At 43.0% G+C, this 7369-nt stretch overlaps 1 pseudogene; it reads right to left on the reverse strand.

The window, feature by feature from the left end:
- Positions 1 to 3376: 3376 nt before the first annotated feature.
- On the reverse strand, positions 3377 to 5308 carry LOC148135716 (putative G protein-coupled receptor 139; annotated as a pseudogene).
- Between the last annotated feature and the right edge of the window lie 2061 nt (positions 5309 to 7369).

Genomic DNA, 7369 nt, shown 5'->3' on the forward strand with positions numbered 1-7369 from the left:
CCGCCATGGATGTCGAAAGGCTCAGAAGTGCTGCCGTTGAACTGCATTGTCCCTTTCATGATGCTATCACGCTCAGCAGTTTCGTGGGAGCAGCTGATCTCCAGGAGGTCCTTTCTTGAAAAAGGTCCTTTCTGCTGACCAATTCGAACGCCTTGGTAAGGTCGATGAAGGCGGTGTGAACGGGCATTTTCTCTTCCATTCTTCTGCATTTGGGGAATGGAGAAGTTCGTGTCTTCTATTGACCATTGAACTCGGACTTCGCACTGTGCCTCTGGGTCGTTAACATTGTGCTGTTTCTGCAGGCGAGTCAAGATGACCCGAGCAAAGGCTTAGCCTCAAGTGTTTCGGAGAAATGCCTCTGTCGTTGTTGAAGTCGCTTCCCTCGACCCTTGCTCTTGTAGTGGGCACTGATCTTGGTATTCCTCATGGCCTGCACTACAGCTCCTTCTTGCCAGAACTGACAAAGGACTTCATGCAATGGGAGCAGTAAGTTGGTATTGCAGCATTTGATCAGACCAGGAGCACTCGCGTCGCTACTCGGGGCCTGACTGGAGGCCAAATGTCAAAAGCCTTGCTGAGCTATTCTGCTGATGGCTCTGCATCGAGCTTGTCCATGGCTGGCAAGCATGTCACGATATGAAGTGCTGAAGCAGACACGGTATAACCTCTGGCACAGAGATCAGAGCAGTGCTCATCCCACCACTTCATCTGCTGGCTTTTGTCTGTGATTACTTCCTCATTAGAGGATTTGAGGCGCCCTATCGAGCTCTGAACACGTCCTCCTGTCTTCTTGATGCCTTTGCACATTAGCCTCATGTTTACCATTACAGTGACCGCCTGAGGTTCCTCAAGGAGCTATGTCCTGTACATGTACCCGGAAGTCCACTGAACCTTGTTCCTGGCTGCCCTGTGAATCTGCACTTTGTTCGAGCGAGCTGACCGCTTGTACTCAGCTAGTGTGACACGCTTGGCTTCAAAGATTGCAGTATCTCAGTTGCCTTGGCTTGAATCCAGTCGAGTGTCTTGCAGGTATTCTTCACAAAGGTAGCCAGGGTTTTGAGGTGCATGGTATTCCGCATGGTTTGCCACTTCTCTGTGGTGGAATATCCATGATGTGAGGCAACCAGTTCCCTCTCGAAAGTCTCTGAAAACTGTTGCATAAGGTCTGGCTGGGAAGAATGGAAGAATGGTTTGCAGAACGCATTACTGGGAAATAGGCCAGGCAGAGTGGTATGCTGGAAGCATCACATTGAAAATAGTTTGGGAAGTGCGGTCTCCAGTCAACATCACCAGAAACAGTTTAGGAGGAATGGCCTTAAATGATCATCAGAATACACCACCCTGCAGAACAGAAGCATTGAACAAATTCCGCAGTGGCAAATGTTGACGCATTCTTGAGTAAGACAGATAGAAACACACTTCACATTTGTAGTGGATGAAGTAATGTACAAAGATACGGAGGTCTATTGGGGCTGAAGGTGGTCCAGCCATGGGCATGTTTTTGCGTTTTGAAGATGTTGACGAAATGTACTGGACAAAGCTAAGTAGTGCTGAGAACGGCGGCGGAATTTACAGCGAGGGGATGCATTTTAACGTGTGTTGGACTCACAGATTAATGGACATTGGTTTGAATGTATGAACAGGGTGGGGATTTGGAAAGGCCCGAATGTGTCACGGAATCAGGAACGTGGAGACGAATTTGAGATATTTCCAGAGAAGTAGAGGATTGTAGCATGTCAGGGTTGGTACAATGTTGAGAAAGTCGGAGTGATTGGTGCAGGTTAGAAAAATAGGGAGGCGTGTGGGGGAAATTGGATACAAATGTTGGTGTTTGAGATGCGAATGAATATTAAAAGGCAGCAATTGGAGATTAGCTGGAGGAGTTACAGAGTGTTACTTCCATGTACAGGGGGAATCAGCCAATGAACACTGTCTGTTTGGACCAGCATATCACAGAAGCAAGGAGAAACAAAATGGCTGGAGGAGGCAATCAACGTAAAGCTGGTGATTGAAGATTAGCAATTGCCACGTTTGGATAGGAAGAGGCCACGCAGAGATTGATATACAAGGGCAAGCTTATGTAATTCAGGATGGTAGTTAATAAGTGGACTGAGTGTAGGCAGGAAGCAGACGAGAAGGATTTATAATTGGCAGGTCGTGGCAGTTGGAAACAGACAACATTGGATTCCCTAATGTCCAGCTACGACAGTGTGGAATCTGAGTTCCAGCAGTGACGGAATCGAGTCTGAGGAAGCAATGCAATCGATTAAGCTTTCAGCAAAGAGACTGATATCAGGAAGTCATCAAAATGGAAAAGTCACGTCTGACTGAAAACCTTCGTTTCACTTGTGGCTCGAAAAGGAACTGTCTGCAAAGGATATATTCAGAAAGCATTTACGCATATGAAGATGGAGTAAGTGACCGGTCCGCAGTTTAGCTTTCAGTAACTGTCAACGCTTACCATGAATGGGGAACTGTATAATCCCCCCATCTATGTGATGGCCTATTATTTCATTTCCCAACTCATCTGCTGGCTGTGCATAAATTTTACCACGATACTTTCCCACGCGAAAAGCCTAGGGCTTCACTCAGGTGGAGGGTACAGCAGTGACACAATCAGAAATGGACGGAATGCAAATTTAAAAATTTGTCTCTCATTATGAATTTTATGAGAATATAATGTGTAATTACACATGAAGATTTGCCGTATGCACAACATTTTCTTTTGTGATTGCTTTGTGTGAGCGGATGCGAGGAGCTGAGACCTAGTAGAGGAGAAAATGTCGATCACTTTCACTTCCTGTCCTGCGGGAGGCACTTCGATTGCCTTCCTGCCGTTTTTATATCTGGTCAACCGAACGTTAGCTGCATTGATGACGTTTTTCGGCATGTCTGACATCTTTTGTAAATTTCAGTTCTCTGATAATCTCAGTTCAGGGGATGAATCCAATTTTTCAGTTTAACAACAACTGGAGTCGATGCGGTTTAGGAAACTGATATTGATGTAGATAATCAGCCCTGATCTGTTTGAGTTTTCTAATGGAGTCAGCAAGATAAACGGCCTCCTTCTGCTCCTAATTAGTGTCCATTTATTTCCTCCAAGAATTATGTTTCCTCCTCTTCTGTTGTTGTGAAACTTTTTAAAGTGACTGCATACTTCTCTTCATTCACTTCGGGTCATACCAGAGCCATCTACCCTCCTTGGCCGCTTTGTATTTGGCATCTGACAAGAGCTCTCAGTATTCCTCAGATTGTGCAACTTCCTGTCCCTAGTTAACAAAATCGCTCAGACATTTCCCGGATATTTTCTTCTTCTGAATCGAACACATTAAGTGCTGCTCAGTCAGTTGCTTTGATTGTTGGTTGATTGAATATTTCAAGCAAAAATAGCTTCCAATGGGTTCCTGAGCTTCTCTCTGAACTTGGACAGAGATGCCACATAGACAATGGTGTTCGTACAGCAATTCAAATTTCGCAGCATGTAGGCAACTCTTTCAAATGCATATTCCCCATCCCTATCTAAAGGATCATCAATATCGAAATAATATAAGATATATAACAGCCACAAAATTATGAAGTTTCCAGAAATGACGAAAAGTAAAATTATACACTGCCTTCTACTCTCCATCACTGGGTCACTAGAATTTTCTCCATTGCTCTGACCCTTCAGACCTTTCCGGACTCGACTGGCCACTAAAATGTGCTTGACTGTCAGAGCGTTGAGGAACAGAATTAAAAAGAAAGGGAATACTGGTGTTAGAATCTTCTCAAAGTTGTTAAATCCTCTCCACACAGGGTCATAATAGTATGCATATGAATTCCAACAGTACCATGGTACATTGCCAATGATCTTTTTAGGTTCAAACCTGAAGTAGACAGGAATATTTTTTAGAAAAAACAGACAGCCGATTGTTGTGAGAACGACAGTTGCAGTTTTTTGAGTGCAGTATTTAAGTTTCAGTTTCTCACAACAAATGGTGACATATCGATCAAAGGTGAAAGCGATGGTGAACCAGACAGAACAGTCTATGAGTAGACGGCGCAGAACAGCGTGAACAGAACACACAGGGGTAATGTCCAAGAATGATGGTGGGAAAAAAATCATATTTGATTCTTTTGAGTATGATCTCAACGATAACGACCAATAGATCCACCACCGCCATGGCCAGCAGATAACGCCTGCTGCAGGATGAGAGTCCACACTTACCCCGAAGTAGGATTCCAACCGTCGCTAAATTGACTGTAAGAGAGGGAGAAGGGAAAACAAAAATGATCAGTACAGACGAACATTCTCCATCATGGAAACTAAGTGTTAAAGGATGGATTTCATCAACACAAGCAAGTCAAAGTTTTTGGTAAGAGGATGAATAATTTGAATTGACACAGCAGTGAAGCTCACACCTTCAGTTTTATACATATGGGAGGTGAGCATGAAGCAGGGTTTTTAGAAGAAGAAAATGGGCCAGTAAGATTTTATATGTGGAACAAATGCACATGCAGATTATAAACTACCTGATTCTTTCAGACCAATTTCAGTTCAATGCAATGCCAAAGACCAAACTTGCAAAATGCTTGATAAAAAGAGAAATGTTCCTGAAACTCCAGCTTCTTCCTTCGAAAAAATTTGCAATACTACTTTCAGCAGTAGCGGATGGTATCAAATGCATACTAGATGCAACTCAAAGGCAGGTGCCATTTGCTCCGAGGCTGTCGCACTATTGATGTTGTGGGGAATGAGCATTAAAGAAAGAAACTGTTAAGAGAGGGTGAACATTCTTCCTGAGCAAGCCAGAACTGGCAAGGAGTGTTCATGTGTTCAGACAGCCATTGCCTCAGCTATAATGTGTTCAGTGGAATTGCATGTTGCTTTTCTTCAGTCCATGAGTTTTCTTGGAAATACATCTTTTTTAAAAATAAATTTCTTTTTAAGACGAGTTTCTGAACCATAACGATTGAAACATAATATCCCAATTTCGTTCTATTCAATCACTGTACAAATGATTACAGTCCTTCACATAATATTCGTCAGAGACTTTGTTCTACTCATGGAATAGTCCATCACTGTTGCAATAACATCGTGAGGAGAGATTGAAACAGTGACAGCAGCAGAATGAAACTGCTGAAGTATGTCCGGAATATTTGAGCTGACGTGCTGTTGAAGTAACATTCTTGCTCACTGGGTAACCGCAGAATCTAGGTCAGGCAGGGATTTAATCAAAGTCAGTGATTATCTTCACTCACCAGGAAAGCCAATGACGCCGAGCACCAGGTAGAATATTTTTCTCACTGTTCGAACCAGATCGCGCATTTTCAGTGGGCAGTAATGTGTCACTAACTTCTGCAGGCAATCCCCGTCAGTTTGAATCTATTGTGAACGATCAGCAGGATCTTAATTTTATGCTCATCGGTATCTCCACGGGGATATTTCTATTGCACAATATTCCAAATTGATGTTTTTTTCCTTCTTGAAAAGTGAGAACAAACAGATGACGACAGCTGAACTAATTCTCTGACACTGGAAAATAGTTAGCGTGTGGACTGAATTGGAAAAATTACAGACTCCCTCATGAATGGCCGACACTGATCACATGAAATAATAAAACTGAATTGGAAACTGTGTCAATTTCTAATGCAAATAGCTCTTCAAATACTCCCCGTTCCATTTTGAAACCTCGTAATGATGACCTTCCCTCAATGACCAGTCAACGACTGAAATTCAAGTCGCAAACTCAGGCCTGCGTTCAAAAAAGGCAGCTGAATATTTCACAAACTAAAAATGAGCAACACAGAATTCGCTATTTCCATGATCTTCTTCATATTTGTGACACATCGGATCAGTCCGTCTCACAACTTCTCATCTCTCCACAGTTACATCACTCACTTCTCTTTCTGTTTCTTGATCATTTCTACCCCATTGTAGTAATGTTCACAGCGCTCTCAGTAGCTTTAATTCACACTTACCTCATGTTCTGTTAGCACGGTGGTTCTCCATTATATGGGTAATTACGTATTGCCAATTTCCTCAAACCTCCGTCGTCCATCGAGTGTCCATCGGTACAAATTCCCTGTGCTTCAGAGAAAAAAAAACTGCAAGTGTAAATGTTTCAAACATTTCTCGAGAGTACTTCCCAGCATTGGACAAACGTGATTTGTAATTCCTCTGAAACTCTAAAAGGTTCTGAGGTATTTCAGTGCTCTGATGCACATTTCCATCCAAGGCACTGATAATACTAATAAAAACATGAGACATTCTGCATGTAATTTCTGCTTCTATAGCTGTTTTAGAAGCAATCCAGAAATGATGTTTGCCTGGTTATCCATGAATGCCCTCTCTCCAAAATGAACATAGTGAGGGATAACATTGAATGGAAACTGAAGTTGTCTATTCAGACAAGTACAATCGCTCCAAGAGCAGTTCAGACGTTTAGATAATTGCATACCTCCTGATTCCTCAATGTCGTTCCATCACTGACAAGTCACAAGTTTGGTAGAATCATCCCCACTTGCCTGAATGAGTGCAGATTCAACAGAGCACAAGAAGCTCAATATTACCCATGTTTATGCGAACAATGGATACCATATTCATGATGCATTGCAGATACTTTTAAAAACTGTTTTGACATTCAGATAGTCAAGACGACTATCCTCGAGAAAGACAAGACAACATTTGCTTGAGAACATTGACCCCTAAAAGTTCCCCTCCTATTCATTCATCGTTCTTACATAGAATTATATTCCTGCGCTTTCAGTGTCGCTCGGTCAAAATTCTGGAACTTGCTCGCAGCCAGTGCTACCGCTTTCCCTGCACCACACGGACTGAATCTGTTACCACCACTATCTAATGGCAACTCGTAACCGGCATTAAATGCTGTGACACCAGCGACTCCCAAATCACTCGAATGAATAAAATAGCCTGACCATCTTGCCGGTTGTACACCAATATCGAACTTCCATAAAAGAAAATTCCTCCAGATTGAGGACCCTTCAAAAATCGAAAATATTGTGACTGACGTGGGGAGTTTGGTGATGGGAAAAGGCTGGGGAATCATCTGTCTGTGAATGTGATTATGGTGAGTGCAATAACGAGCTAGTTAGGATATGTTAGCATTTCGTGAACTCTGCCCGTCACATTATTCCACGTGGATTGTGTTATACTGTGGAGAATGTGAGGGCTGTAAGTGATGGAATTGAGGGTCGAAAAGCCACTGCTGGAAGAGGACAGCAGGTCAGCATCATCCGAGGAGCAGGTGAATTGACGTTTCGGGCATAGGCCCTTGTACAGGAACACTATGGCGTGTTTCCAGCAGGGAAAGTTGCACGGTGATGTTCAGTGAATGCTTCTGATTGCGTCTCGTGTTTCGACCTGTTA

The sequence above is a fragment of the Chiloscyllium plagiosum genome, unplaced genomic scaffold (assembly GCF_037043375.1).
Source record: "Chiloscyllium plagiosum isolate Xiang-an unplaced genomic scaffold, Cpla_swu_hap1 HiC_scaffold_48, whole genome shotgun sequence".
NCBI lineage: Eukaryota > Metazoa > Chordata > Chondrichthyes > Orectolobiformes > Hemiscylliidae > Chiloscyllium > Chiloscyllium plagiosum.